Consider the following 15,703-nt stretch of genomic DNA (forward strand, 5'->3'; position numbering starts at 1 on the left):
CTTTTCTGCCTTGATGCGGTAGCATACTGTCTTGATCACTATGGGTTTGTAAGAAGTCCTGAAATCAGATAGTGTTTGACATTCATTTTTGTTTTCTCAAAGTTGTTTTCATAGTCTAGATCCTTTGTATTTTTACATGAATTTTAGAAACAGCACTTCAGGTTCTTTTAGAACTATATTAGTTAGGATTTTTATTGAGATTCTTCTGAATATGTAGATAGGTTTAAACAGAACAGGCATCTTAACAATACTGAGTCTTCCAATTCATGAAGACAGTATATCTCTCTATTTTGGTCTTCTTTAATTTCTCTTAGCAATGTTATTTAGTGTTCACTGTACAGACCTGTCACATATTTGGATTGATTATTTCTAATTATTTCATATTTCTTAGTGCTCTTATAAATGCTAGTATTTTGAATTACATTTCTGCATATTTTATTTTCACTGAGCTCTCAGCAGCCAAATGTTTAAAAGTAGCTGTTAACTAATCTTCTAGGTTGAGATCTTAGACTATGAAATGGAAAAGGCACCTCATATTTAACAAGCATTTGCCTGTGTTTTCATGTCAGCTTTCATAAGTTATTGAAAATGTACTGTAACTAGAGGAAAAAATGTCCCAGAGACAAATCAACAGGTCATCTTCAGAAAAATCTATTGGTAAAATAGTTTAGTAGATTTCAACTTTATATGTGGTCAGAATTGAATAGATTGAATTATGGGGTTTATTTTGTTACCTACTCCCTACCACCAGCAATCCATCTCAATGAATTCTTGGGATCTGGGGTAGTGAGAGAGAGAGAGAGAACATGTATGTATGTGGGTATGTACATGTGTATGAATGTATATATTGCTGAAACTGCCAGAAATGTTTATTGTGAGGATTACTTCAGGTTAATGACTGTAGTCATATCAGACCAGTTCATTTCCTAGGACATACTACAAAACAAATCAAAGTGATGGTTATTTTCTGAGCTGTCTTGGCCCACATTGTCACCATGGTGATTTAGTGACTGCCATGAAATTTGGTGCAGGATGAGCATTCATTTTTGTTTTCTGCCTGAATCACATATTATTATGGGAGTTGTTAAGTGGCTGTTTTCCAATTCTGATATTCCTTCTGGAAAATCAGTTTGCATTTGAGAAAAAGATAGAGCTTTTTCTTCTTCCTTATTTATTTATCAGTGTATTTATTAATATTTATTTATGTCAATATGACTCAGAGATTTCCATGTTCCTCAAAGGTTTACCCTGTGTAATTATTAGTATATATTTTTTTTGTATTAGGCCATTCTTGCATTGTTATGCAAAAATACCTGAGATGGTAATTTATGAAGAAAAAGGTTTAATTGGCTCACTGTTCTGCAAGCTGGACAGGAAGCATGGCCCCAGGATCTCCTTGGCTTCTAGGAAAGCCTGAGGGAGCTTTTAATCATGGCAAAAGGCAAAGCAGTAGCAAGCATGTCACATGGCAAGAGTGGGAGCAAGAGAGACAGACAAGGGAAAGGTTTCAGACTTTTAAACAACCAGATCTTGCATGAACTAACTGATGGAGAACTCACTTATCACTAAGGGGATGGCACTAAACCATTCATGAGAAATCCACCCCCATGATCCAGTCACACCCCATCAGGCTTCATCTTCAACAGTACAATTCTACATGAGATTCAGAGAGGACAATATCTAAACCATATCAATTTTGGTGCTCAAGTCTTCTCAAATTGGCCAGTGGGAGCCCCTTAAAGTAGGCCTCGTGTCCATTTAAAGCTTCCATAAAATTCCTTGATTTTGTACTTGGCCCTCTAAGCCTATTCCTTATCTGTAAAAAGGAAGCTCTGATGTCAGCCTCAGAACATCACTTTGAGGTCTTGAAGAAAAGAAGCCTGAAAATAACAACCTACAGTGTGTGGTACCTAGTAGACTATCAGCAAATGGTAATTCCCTATTCTATCCAACTTGCCTCCTCCATTCTGTCAATGGGATGCCTCTGGCATTAACATAATGGCCTGACTACTAGAGCGAATACTTGAAAATGGAACATCAAGCAGGAATAAGCTCACATTTTCATTATGTGTGAGCTTTAGTGTCACTGCTGTGTGTGGGAGGGGTTCTGGGATGGAGTTGAGGAAGAAGAAAAGCATCATTGCACAGCTTCCAGTTAACTGGGTGGGAATAGGCAAGACATCATCACCCCATCCCCTGCATTTTATGTGCTTTCTCATCCTCTTACTTTCTTCTCTATTCCATGTGCTTTCCTATCCTCTTAACTCTCCTTCTAGTTTAACATCAGAGACTCTGAAATCCTCTTAGGTTACTGAAACAAGAGGAAAGAGACCCAGACCACATCATGGGGATACTTTAGGCAAGTCATACCTTTCTGCTAGCTTTGTCTATCCAACAGGATAATAATCCTCACACCTCTAGACTACCCAGGAATACTCTGGAATTTAAGTGTGATCCCTTGTGGCAATCTGTGGTCTTATGTGGTGGGGAAGAACCAATGCACTTGCAGCTAGTTATATTAACAGAGAAACTGCAGATGTCCCAGCACTCTGTATAGTGGGCATTAAATTTATAATACCCAACTCTGAGCTGTTGAGGTCAGGATTTTTACAGGTATGATCTATGGAACACTTTGTCAGATATTTTCATAGTTGCTTGCTAAAATGCAGATACTTGGGCCTGTCCTAGATCTACAGAATCAAAACCAGGGAGGTGAGGTGAGAGGTGTCTACATTTTGAGTAATTTCTTTTGTTGTTTCTGTTACTCATCCATGTTTGAAAAGCACTGCTGTGGATGGCAACAAGGTCTATGAAAAGTTTGAATCATTTGATGTCTAATTTCAATATTCACACCTGAGGGTAGAGGAAGAGAGGAGAGTAAGGATTGAAAACTACCTATTGGGTACTATGCATATTACCTGAGTGGCAAAATAATCTGCACACCAAACCCCTGTGGCACACAATTTGCCTGTATAACAAACCTTCACATGTACTCCTAAGCCTAAAATTAAAGTTAAAAAATAAAAATTTTTAAAATAAGTAAAATCAAAAGCCATATAAGACAAATATAGGTAAATTTGACAGCTAATTTAACAAAAGATACCACAAACGGAGGGAGAGGACTCCAACAGATTGGAGGAAAATATGCCATTTTTATAATAAAGAATGAGTATCTGCATCATAAATAAGAAAAAAGAAAAAGAAGACTCATTTGTAAGACTATTAAGCTTTATTGAATTTATTGAATTGGCTTGATTTAATCTTTCCACAATGTAAACATATATCAAAACATTATAGTGTACCCTATAATATATATAATTATTTCTCAGTTAAAATTAAAATTAAAAAAATACCTGAGGTGATAAATAGGATTCAGTTGTAAGACTATTAAGCTTTCTTTTCCCAATATGTCTGCCTTAGAATTTTCAAATTAATGTGATCCCTGGCCATTTATATTTTAAAAACCAGAACACAGGGACTTTTTAAATTTTTATTTTCATTTTAAGTTTCCTGGTACATGTAAAACATGGTTTGCCCTCTTTTAAGTACTGTATAATTCTGGTTTTACTGATAAGACTTTGAGTGTTTTTATGGTGAAATAAAACAATTCAAAGTCACAAGGTTTTTACATGGCAGAATAGGGTTTGTCTCCAGTCTATATCCAGAGCCCACACTCCTAACCAGTATACTTAGGAAAAAGAAACAGACATTTATTGAACTATGTCAGCCCATGGTGGTTGGTGTAACATTGAGACCAACCATAGATAGCTCTTTTATCTATGCTTCTGTAGTCATTCTACGGTGTACCAGATGGTACTTATTTAAGAAAATGTAATAATTTTAAAAATAAAAACATTACTAAACATCATAATTACTTCGTACTAGGCAACCTGGCTGTTGAGGTAGATAATTCCTTGGACCCCCATGATGAATGAATTTTTTTCCCTTTTAGGAACTCAGAGTGGTTTTCCAGATGGGAATCACATTGCTCTCTGTCCCTGAGATCTTGCTGGAGGCAGGGCTACTCAGACCCTCTTTGCCAGGTGAGTATAGATGCAGTGTGGGGACTTGCTCAAGGGCACCTAGAGTTACTGGGATAGGTCTGGTGCTATAGCCAAGTATGTCTCCTGCTTCATATCCAGCTGCATGTCTATTATACATAGCTGTATTAATTCATTTTCATGCTCCTGATAAAGACATACCCAAAACGAGGAACAAAAAGAGGTTTAATTGGACTTACAGTTCCATGTGGCTGGGGAGGCCTCAGAATCATGGTGAGAGGTGAAAGACTTCTTACATGGCAGCAGCAAGAGAAAATGTGGAAGAAGCAAAAGCAGAAACCCCTGATAATCCCATCAGATGTCGTGAGACTTCTTAACTATCAGGAGAATAGCACAGGAAAGACCAGCCGCCGTGATTCAATTAACCCTACCCCCATACCTCCCACATGTGGGAATTCAGGGAGATAAAATTCAAGTTGAGATTTTGATGGAGACACGGCCAAACCATATAATTCCACCCCTGCCCCCTCCAAATCTCATGTCCTCACATTTCAAAACTAATAATGCCTTCCCAACAGTCCCTGAAAGTCTTAACTCACTTCAGCATTAACCCAAAAGTCCACAGTCCAAAGTTTCATCTGAGACAAGGCAATTCCCTTCCACCTATGAGCCTATAAAATAAAAGCAAGCCAGCTACTTCCTAGATATAATGGGGATAGAGGTATTGGATAAACACTGCTATTTCAAATGGGAGAAATTGGCCAAAACAAAGGGATTACAGGGTCCACGCAAGTCCAAAATCCAGCAGGGCAGTCAAATTTTAAGGTTCCAAAATGATCTCCTTTGACTCCAGGTCTCACATACAGGTCACACTGACATACAGGTCACACTGACACAAGAGGTGGGTTCCCATAGTCTTGACAGTTCTGCCCCTATAGCTTTGAAGGGTACAGCCTCCCTCCTGGCTCCTTTCATGGGCTGGCATTTAGTGTCTGCAGCTTTTCTAGGCATATGGTGCAAACCGTCAAGGACTCTACCATTCTGGGGTCTAGAGGATGGTGGCTCTCTTCTCACAGCTCCACTAGGCACTGCCCCAGTAGGGACTCTCTGTGGGGGCTCCAACCCCACATTTTCCTTCTGCATTGTCCTAGCAGAAGTTCTCCATGAGGGCCCTGCCCCTCCAGCAAACTTTTATCTGGGAATCCAGGAGTTTTCATACATCTTCTGAAATCTAGATGGAGGTTCCCAAACCTCAATTCTTGACTTATGTGCACCTGCAAGCTCAACACCATGTGGAAGTTGCCAAGGCTTGGGGCTTCCACCCTCTGAAGCCACAGCATGAACTGTATGTTGGCCTCTTTCAGCCACAGCTGGGACACAGGGCACCAAGTCCCTAGGCTACCCACAGCTTGGGGACCCTAGGCCCAGCCCATGAAACCTTGGGCCTCCAGGCCTGTGACAGGAGGAGCTGCCGTGAAGGTCTCTGACATAGCCTGAAGACATTTTCCCCACGGTCTTAGGGAGTAACATTAGGCTCCTTGCTATTTATGCAAATATCTGCAGCCAGTTTGAATCCCTCCCCAGAAAATGGGTTTTTCTTCTCTGTTGCATAGTCAGGCGGCAAATTTTCCAAACTCTTATGTTCTGCTTCCCTTATAAAACTGAATGCCTTTAACAGAACCCAAGTCATCTGTTGAATACTTTTCTGCTTAGAAATTTCTTCTGCCAGGTACCCCTAAATCATCTTTCTCAAGTTCAAAGTTCCACAAATTTCTAGGGCAGGGGCAAAATGCCGCCAGTCTCTTTGCTAAAACATAACAAGAGGCACCTTTCTTTACTCCAGTTCCCAACAAGTTCTTCATCTCCATCTGAGACCACCTCAGTCTGGATCTTATTGTCCATATTGTTATCAGCATTTTTGGCAAAGCCATTCAGCAAGTCTCTAGGAGGTTCCAAACATTCCCACATTTTCCTGTCTTCTTCTGAGCCTTCCAAACTGTCCCTACCTCTACCTGTTACCCAGTTTCAAAGTTGTTTCCACATTTCTGGGTATCTTTTCAACAATGCCCCACTCTACTGGTATCACTTTACTGTATTAGTTCATTTTCACGCTACCAATAAAGACACTCAAAACTGGGAACAAAAAGAGGTTTAATTGGAATTACAGTTCCACGTGGCTGGGAGGCCTCAGAATCATGGCGGGAGGTGAAATGCCCTTCTTACATGTGGTGACAAGAAAGAGAAAATGAGGAAGAAGCAAAAGCGGAAACCCCTGATAAGCCCATCAGATCTTGTGAGACTCATTAACTCTCACAAGAAAGAATAGCACAGGAAAGACTGGCCCCCATGATTCAATTATCTCCCCCTGGATCCCTCCCACAACACATGGGAATTCCAGGAGATAAATTCAAGTTGAGATTTAGATGGGGACACAGCCAAACCATTTCAACAGCATTAGCTGTGTTCATATCTGTAGTGCTTCACTTTTCAAGGGCTCAGAGGATTCGTGCTTCTCTGAGGTTAACCTGCAGATAATGTACAAGAACACTAAGTACCTTCAAATAAGAAAAAATGGGGTGTTTATTTTTTTATATAGCCCAAACTGTACTGGGAAATTAGAAGAAAAATTCTGAGAATCATACATCATGTTCTCTTTTCTGTCTAACTTTTTTCATTCAATCAACATACTGTATGTGAGATTTACACTTATTGTTGTCTATAGTAGTAGACTATTCATCATCACTGGTGGATATTATTGCATCAAGTGGATATTTCACAATAAACATCTGCTATGTGGATTTTTTCTAGATTTTGACATGAATAACAGCGGTATGAATGTCTTGTACATATCTTTGGATAAACATTTATTTTTCTTTCTCTTGGGTTCATACCTTCCCCAGACCTAAGAATGAAATTTCTGAGTTGTAGGGTGTGTATATGATCAGCTCAGTTAATACTGCCAAGCACTTTTTCAAAGTGGTTGTTGAATTTATATTTTCACCAGTGATGTGAGAATTACACAGCTTCCATATCCTCACCAACACTTGGTGTTTTCCATCTTTTAAATTTTCTTTCTCTGGTGTACGTGTTGTGGTATCTCATTATGGTTTTAATTTTACTTTTTAAAAATTTCTCAATTTAACTCTCTGGAGTTTTAAATCTCTTTTAATCTAAAGACAGTTCTTTCTCTCTCTCTCTCTCTCTCTCTCTCTCTTTTTTTTCGCTTTTCAATTTACATATTGAGTATCCCTGATCTGCAAATCTGAAAGGTTCCAAAATTTGAAATTTTTTCATCATTGAAATGATGCTCAAAGGAAATGCTCAATTGGAGCATTTCAGATTTTGGATTTTCAGATTAGGGATATTCAACCTGTATTTGCTTATTAAACTGGATCTTTGGTTTGCGGAGTTTACATTCTCAGTTTTGCTGATTGTATCCCCATTGTGCTGTTACTTACATTGCTCTGACCCCTCCTATTTTCTGTAAATTAGTAGAGTTAGAGGCTTCATCCAGTTCAGGATTTTTTGGCAAGAGTACCTCAGATGTGTTACATACTTCCTATATCCTTACACCAACTCTTAGTTCAGGCTGCTTTACCAAATTACCACAGACTAGGTGGCTTAAATAACAAACATTTATTTCTCATGAGTCTGGAAGCTAGAAGTCTAATCAGGGTGCCAGTATGGTTGGGTTCCTGGTGAGGATCCTCTTCCTGGTTATGTCCTCACATGGCCTTTTCTTGCTGTGTGCATGCAGAGAGCAAGCAAGCTCCCTGTGTCTCTTCTTCTAAGGACACAAATCTCATAATGAGGGCTCCACTTTGATGACCTAATTATTTCCCAAAGGTCGTATCTGCAAATACTGTCACATTGGAGATTAGGGTTTCAACATATGAGTTTTGGGAGGACACAAGCATTCAATTCATAGCATACCAGGAGCCTCATTGTGTCTGATTGTCACTCCTACCTTGACATTAAGATTGAGCACTGGGCTCAGATATTGTTAGACTGATCAATCAATCAATTATGAAATTTCCTATTTGCTTTCCAACTCATGATTTTTTACAATGCCTGAAGATCTTTATTAAGATCTGCATTTCATTAAAAATTCTAAAATGATGATGTTTAGATTCTACAATTTTTTCTGCATTTATTAGCTGGACATTTTCTATAAGAGAAACTTCCCCCGCCCCTGCCAACTATTAGGCTTAAGTGAGGTATGGCTCACACAGGAAGGGTAGGACAAATATTTAATCATTTTGCAGTATTTCCAGTTTTAAGAATAAGGATTGTTTCTGTAGGATCCTCCACAGATGAGCAGTGAGTTGGTTTTGTGTTTTGTTTTTCTTTTAGAGTATCATGACTCAGAGATGTTTCTGTATGTGATGCGTTTTAACTCACTGTAGGCACTAATGTTTTTGATGCTCATATTGTTTTTTTGTTGTTGTTGTTTTTGGTCTGTGGAAGCCCTATCAGGCTGGCTTCTGAGTCTTGACGTGTTCACTGGTATGATCATTCGGTCCAGACTCATCTGGTACAGTTCGACTAGAGACTTGGATTCAGCCATTTTTCATTGTGCCTTTTAGTGGGTAATATTTTTAAAAGACTAAATCTGGGTATTAGAGTTGCTCATTGCTGCTAGGTTGGCCATTGTTCCTTAACTTTTTCAATGCATCAAGCCAGTAAATAGATGTTACATTTTTAAGAGAATATACACGATCAACTTCCATCCTGGGCTGCTACTCTGTTCCCTCATAAGTAATTATTTTTATCAGTTTTTGTTTTAACCTGCTGGTTTAGATAATATAACAGAATATTATATGGATATTAGTTTTCTCTTCTCCTCAGAGATAAAATGTGGCATATTCTACCTCAGTCAAAATTCTAGAAGCTCAGAGGTGTTTGAGATATCCCTTCTAAGGTAAAGGATAAATAGTTGCACCTCACCTCTCCTACAACCAAAAAAGAGGTACACCATCTGGTGGGCTTCTTTGGATTTTGGAGGCAATATACTCCTCATATGGGTGTGTAACTCTGACCATTTACTGAGTGTCCTGAAAAGCTGCTAGTGTTGTGTAGGGCCTAGAACAAGAGAAGGCTCTGTAATAGGTCCGGGCTGCTGTGCAAGCTGCTATGCCACTTGGACCATATGATCAAGTGAATCCAATGGTGCTTGAGGTGTTGGTGACAGATAGGGATGCTGCTGGGAACCTTTGGCAGGCCCCCATAGGTAAATGGCAACACAAGCCCTGCCATCTTTCCCAGGTAACTACTTTTCTTTTGAGAAACAGCCTTTGGCCTGCTAATGGGCCTCAGTAGAGACTGGAAACAACCAAGTTTTCATGTGACCTGAGCTACCCACCATGACCTGTCTGACCCACATAGCCATAAAGTTGGGAATGTACAGCAGCACTCCATCATCAAAGGTAAGTAGTATATATGAAATAGAGCTCAAACAGGCACTGAAGGCATAAGTAAGTTACGTGAGGAAGCAGCTCAAATGCCCATGGGCCTCATTTTTGCTACACTCCTTTCTTTCTCTCAGCCTGGACCTATAATCAGAGTTCCCTATGATCAGTTGACAGAGAAAGAGAAGTTTGGTTTACAGATGATTCTGCATGATATGCAGGCACTACTCAAAAGTGGACAACTGTAGCACTACATCTGCTTTCTGGGATGTCCCTGAAGGACAATGGCAAATGGAAATTCTCCCAGTGGGCAGGGCTTTGAGTAGTGTACCTGGTTGATCACTTTGCTTGAACAAATGGCTGGACCTGCCATTTCTATATATACTGATTCATGGACTGTGGACAGAAGTTTTGCTACATGATCAGGAACTTGGAAATAACATGATTGGAAAATTGGTGACAAAGAAATGTGGTGAAGAAGTACTTGGATAGACCAACACTTACACATTGGGAATCAAGTTTTCAATACATAAACTTTAGAGGACACATTCATACTGCAGCATTCTACCCCTGGCCCATAAAATTCCTGTCCTTCTCACATGCTAAATATTCTGAATCTATCCCAGTAGCCCCAATGTCTTCACTTGTTCTAGTACCAACTCAAAAGTCCAAAGTTTCATCCAAATCACATATGGATGAGACTCAAGGCATGATTTATTGTGAGGCAAATTCCCTCAAGTTGTGAGCCTGTAAAATCAAAACAAGTTATCTACTTCCAAACTGCAACAGTGAGACAGGCATAGGATAGATATTCTAATTCCAAAAGGGAAAAATAGGCAAGAAAAGAGGAGTAACTGGTCCCAAGTAAGTGCAGAACTGAACAACATTGAATCTCAAAGCTAGAGAATAATCTTTCTTGACTCCATGTCCTACCTTATGAGCACACTGAGATATGGGTTAAGCTCCCAAGGCCTCAGGAAGCCCCACTTGTGTGGCTTTGCTGGGATTGGCCCTTGCAGCAGCTCTCATAGGTTGGAGTCTCCTGCCTGCAGCTCTTTCAGGCTGGGGATGCACACTGATAGGTTTACAGGTTCATGGTCCTTGTGGCAACCCTATTACCTGTGGCTCAACTAGGCATTACCCTAGTGAGAACTCTGTAGTGCTTCTGCCCATGCAGGAGGTTTCTGCCTGGGTCACAAGGATGTCTGATACAGCCTTTAAAATCTAGGTGGAGGAAGCAGTGCCCCTAAAGCTCTTGCATTCTGCTCACCTGCAGAATTAGCACCACGTGGGAACCACCAAAGCTTACAATTTACACCCTCCGCAGGAGCAGCCTGAGCACACCTATATCCATTTGAACTACAGCTGGGACTGCCAAGCAGCACTGTACTAGAATGCAGGGATCAGAGTCCCAAGATGGCTCTGAGCAGTGAGCCATGAGGCACACCCCAGGCTTCTGCCTTGAAACCATTCTGCCCTCCTAGATCTCTGAACTTGTAGGAAAGGGACAACTTTGAATATCTCTGAAATGCCTTCAGAGTCTTTCTCCAAGGCATTGTCCTGATAAACAGCACCTGGCTTCCTTCTAGCTATGATAATCCCATTGTCAAAGACTTGCTTGGCTGCACCCTTGGATCCTTTTTCATTCTTCATATGATGCAAATGTTAATTTTCCAAATATTTACGTTTTGATTCAGTTTTTAGTTATAAATTAGAAATTACATCTTTAAATTATTTCTCTTTTCTTATATCTTACTGTATGCAGTTGTAAGATGCCACACAGTTCCTCCATTACCTTGCTTAGAAATTTCTTCTGCCAGATATTTTAGTTCATCACTCTTAAACTCTGCCTTCCATAAAGCCCTTGGGCATCAAAACAATTCAGTCAAAGTCTTTGCCAGTTTATAACAAGAATTGCCTCTATGCCAGTTTCCAATAATATATTCCTAATTCTCATCCAAGACTCTGTGAGAATGGTCTTTGCTATCCATATTTTCTACCAACATTCTGATCACAATCACTTAGGTAATCTCTAAGAAGATTCCGACTTTTCTTACAGCCATACTCTTCTTCTGAGCCCTCACCAGAATTGCCCTTAATGCTTTATTCATGACAATGTAGGCATTTGCTAGCCGGCTCCTCCAAACCCTTCCAGCCTCTATCACCCAGTTCCAAAGCCACTTTCAAATTTTCAGTTTTTTGTTATAGCAAAACCCCACTTCTTCAGTACACATTTTCTTAATCCATTTTTGTGCTGCTAGAACAATGCCACAGACTGTGTAATTTGTAATGAAGAAAAATTTATTGGCTCACAGTTCTAAAGGTTGGGAAGTCCAAGACTGAGGAGCTGGCATCTGGTGAGGGCTTCTTATTATATTATCCCATGGTGGAAGGGCAAAGAGAAGAGGAGAGACAGCAAGAGGGGGAACAAACTTGTCCTTTTATAAGTGATTAATGACATTATTGTGGCATTAATCCATTTATGGGTGCAGAATCACCATGACCCTAGACATCTTAAAGGTCCCACCTTCCAACACCTTTATATTTAGAATCAGGTTTCTAACAAATGAACTTTGGAGGACACATTCAAACTATACCATTGTGGATGGAAGCAAGTTACTAACTCCAGCTCATACACAATGAGACAGATTATACAAAGGAGTTAATAACAAGAAACAAGAACCATTGGGAGCATACTTAGAGTCTACTTACCACAACATCATTAGGCCATTTCTCCATACTGATTACTAGGAATGCTTCATCTGTCATGGTAGTTAGACTCATATAATTTAATATTATAATTTTATAATATAATTTTAATATAAGATATTTAATATATTAAAATTTAATTGTATTTAGTTAAATATTTAATATTATATATTGTATAGTTTAGTATTATAGTTTTAAAGTAATATAGCTCATTATATAAATAAATTAAGCAATATTTCTATTGGTTAATATATTGGTTAAATAGCAATATTTATATTTATACTGGGCAGTATTGCATGTGAACACTGAGAGAGATTAGAGCATTCAAATTCCTGGTGGCTTCAGGACAAAATGCCTTAATGAAATTCCAGTTTCTATTACTGAGCAGGCATTACAAAGCAATTTGTTTGATTTACTTAACTGTTCCTAAATTCCCATAATTTAATCTAAATTATACATTAAATAATAGGCTACTTGAATAAATGTTAAGATGAAAAGTGATGCAAATTAGAGCATTTCTTGCTTATATTAGTTTTGTCAACATTAGTTTTCTACCCTCCCGGTCATTTGTTCCAGAGGAAACACGTGTTGTTCTGATTGAGCCTCTGCCAGTCTGTCACCTTAAAAGCCAGTCAATTCATATCATCCCCACATAAAGTCTCTTATGCCCAGAGAGAGGATTTCATTTCAACCATCTCCATTACCACCATCATCATTATCACCAAGAGAGGTTGTTGACTGGGCATCCGCAGAGGAGGGTAAAATGATCAGCCCTGGTGGTTCATCATCTACATCAGAGGTCACTGGGCATAGGCAGTGTTTCTCTCACCTTTTTTCATTGTTGTCTCTGTTTTGGGGGACTTTTAGACATGTTCTTCCTCACACATCTTTTCTGCCAAGAATGTAAAATTTTAATATCACAGGTAAAGTGGTAACTGTTTATGTACTGTGGTACTTTGCAGGACCACAAACCATTGTAATGTCTACCATCCTCCTTACAATCAAGAGCCAATTTTCAGCCCCTTGGGCATAATGTCGCCTCTGTTGACAATGCATGAAATACTGTGATGACCGCAAAGGCTGGACCACATTCTTGCCCCTTACTTGATGTGTGATGCTGAAATCCTTTCTTAGCCTCTGTCAGCTTGCCCTTAGTCATCTGTAAGAGGGGACTCACTATGCCTTCCTTATATAACTAGTCGATGGTATAAATAAGAAATCCTGTACAGCATAGATGTCACCTAGTAGGACATCAACAAATGTTCATACTGACCCACTTTTCTACTCCCTCCTAGAGAAGTGATGACTGTTACCTAAGTCAAACAGCACAATTGCCATAGAGTCCACCTGGAAATATAGCAAGCAGTAAGAAGTTAAACCTACTCATACTTGCATTATGAATGAAGCTTTTGGGAACTGTTCCTGTGTTACAGGAGGACTGTGCTGAGGGATCAGGGGAAAGGGAAGGAGATAACTAAAACATTTCCTTTAATCCCCTGTCATTTTCTGCCTCCTTATTTGATCTTCTAGATCGATATTGGAAAAACAGTTTCTATTGAGCCCCCAAATGAAGAGAGAGTACAGATGAAAAGGAGGCAGGACTCACAAGCCCTTGATCTTCATACCAGACCCATTAGCACCTACAGGACCTTGTACCGGGATTTAGTCTGCGCTATCAGCTTCTTCAAAGAGAGAGGTTGTTGAGTCAGTACTCACAAGGGCACAATACTAAAAACATGTAAAATTACAAATGTTTAAGTCCTAGAAGGTATAAAGAAGATAGCTAGGTGTCCCTTGGGGGAGTGTAAGAGTTAGAATGCCATTCCTGTTCCTTATTAGATGATTCTGCAAAATTGATTTTATATCAGCAAGTTTAATATAGTAAATTTCAAAATGGGATTAATGATGACTTCTCCACAGTTATGAGAGAATAATGCAGAATATACAACTGCATGCTTTTAGCTATAAATATATAAATGACATCATAGCGTGAGTGCTCTTTTTAAAATTTTCGGGACTCCATGTTTAGATCCCCTTCCACGAATACTCCCTTCATGGAAGCCATCTTTCTCTCTCCTGGATTTTCCCTCTGGAGTCCCCTTCCACTCAGTGTGGAAGCTGATTTCCTCTCCTGGATTCCATCTCTCTGGATTCTCTTACTCAGTGTGAGAGTTACCTGTTTCTTTCTCCTTCTCCTGTTTCTCTCTCTTTCTAAATAAAAAAAAGAGAAAATTTTTATTCTCTGAAAATAGTGTTACTTAGATATATCTAATAAGGTGATTTGAGATTCCTTTAAATATGACTAGTCATGCTATCTTGACCATCTTACATATATGCTGTCTAGACCTAAGAGTGCAGTGGGTGACAGGTGCCTTGCTTTCTTCTATCATAGATATTGCAAATGTCTCTACAAAGAGGTTGTGCCAATTTGTCCTCCCTAGGCCATGTATGGAGTTTTCATGGCCCTATATTTTCCATTTTAAGAGGATACAGCATAAACACTAACTCGCTGATTGAGTTTTCTTTTCAAGCACTATAATTATTCCAGAACATATTTGAGACATAAAGTGAGATTATTGTCTTGCATTTGGTAATTTAAATGTGAAATATGCCATTTATAGGAAAATAAAATAGGGAAAATGAAAAATAATCTAACATTCAAACAAAAGTATATCACATTAGCAAATAATAATATAGTAAAATCCCATTATTTGTACAGATCTTGAAAAGTGAGTGTTCGTATCTTGTATTTCATTGTGACAAATTAGTAAAGAGATTTTAAGGTGAATTAGACAAATGTTTAGTATTCATGCTCTTTGAGGAAGCAGTCCCACTTGTGGGAACTTATACTCTAGTTAACAGCCTGAGAGGTCCCTGCCACCATCAGTCATGTGTTCCTACTGCTCAGTGCTGAGCTGACCATTTCCCTAATTGACCTGGTGCCTTAAGGATTCCCTGCCCCTGTTCCATCCATCCTTTTATCCAAAGAGAAAAATAGGACCCATGGCTAGATGCCCAATTTCAATGGACCATATACTGATCAAACCCAAGGGTTGATATGGACCAGTGCTCAGATCCTTACTCCTGCAGGGACAAATAGATCTCTGGCCTCATCCGTATCTGGGATAAATCTCTCTTCTTCTCCTTTGTCTGTGTCCTCAGAGGCCCTCCCTTTCCTACCAGATAAAAAGCAGCCCAATCTTTCCCTTAAGTTTAAGTTTGCCTAAAGAATGGAAGAAACTGGCTTCAGATATCTTTGGCTCCCACCCTGCCATAAACCTCCCCTAAGGCAAGGGGAAGGAATACCAAGTCTGGTTCCTTGCTGGAAAGACAAGGAGGGTAAACACAGGGAGGACAGACATTAACTCTCTCAACAGTATGTGTCCAGATACAGTTGCCAAAGATCTACCACCAGCACTTAAGATGCCCAGGCTGCCAGCTACTATCCCTAGCTCTGTCAGTTTCTGTGGTGATCAAATCCTTTGCCATACTACTTTGCCCTCGCTCACCTGTAAAAGGTTACTCACAATGCCTTCCTTAGAGAAGTTTTCTGTGGGCTAAATGAGAAATTGCATATAGAGTAGA

At 39.4% G+C, this 15,703-nt stretch overlaps 1 protein-coding gene across 50 annotated transcripts in view; it reads left to right on the top strand.

Annotated features, from left to right (window-relative positions):
• Positions 1 to 15,703, top strand: part of RAB40AL (RAB40A like) — a 145,942-nt gene that overhangs the window by 44,904 nt on the left and 85,335 nt on the right. For 45 of the 50 annotated variants that reach the window (XM_078363787.1, XM_078363793.1, XM_078363808.1 and 42 more), the window contains one exon: positions 3,953 to 4,043. The exons of the other annotated variants lie outside the window; for them this stretch is intronic. The gene's annotated coding sequence lies outside the window, so the exon portion shown is untranslated. The remainder of the gene's footprint in view (positions 1 to 3,952; positions 4,044 to 15,703) is intronic. 50 annotated transcript variants of the gene reach the window in all.

The sequence above is a fragment of the Callithrix jacchus genome, chromosome X (assembly GCF_049354715.1).
Source record: "Callithrix jacchus isolate 240 chromosome X, calJac240_pri, whole genome shotgun sequence".
NCBI classification, from domain to species: Eukaryota; Metazoa; Chordata; class Mammalia; order Primates; family Cebidae; genus Callithrix; species Callithrix jacchus.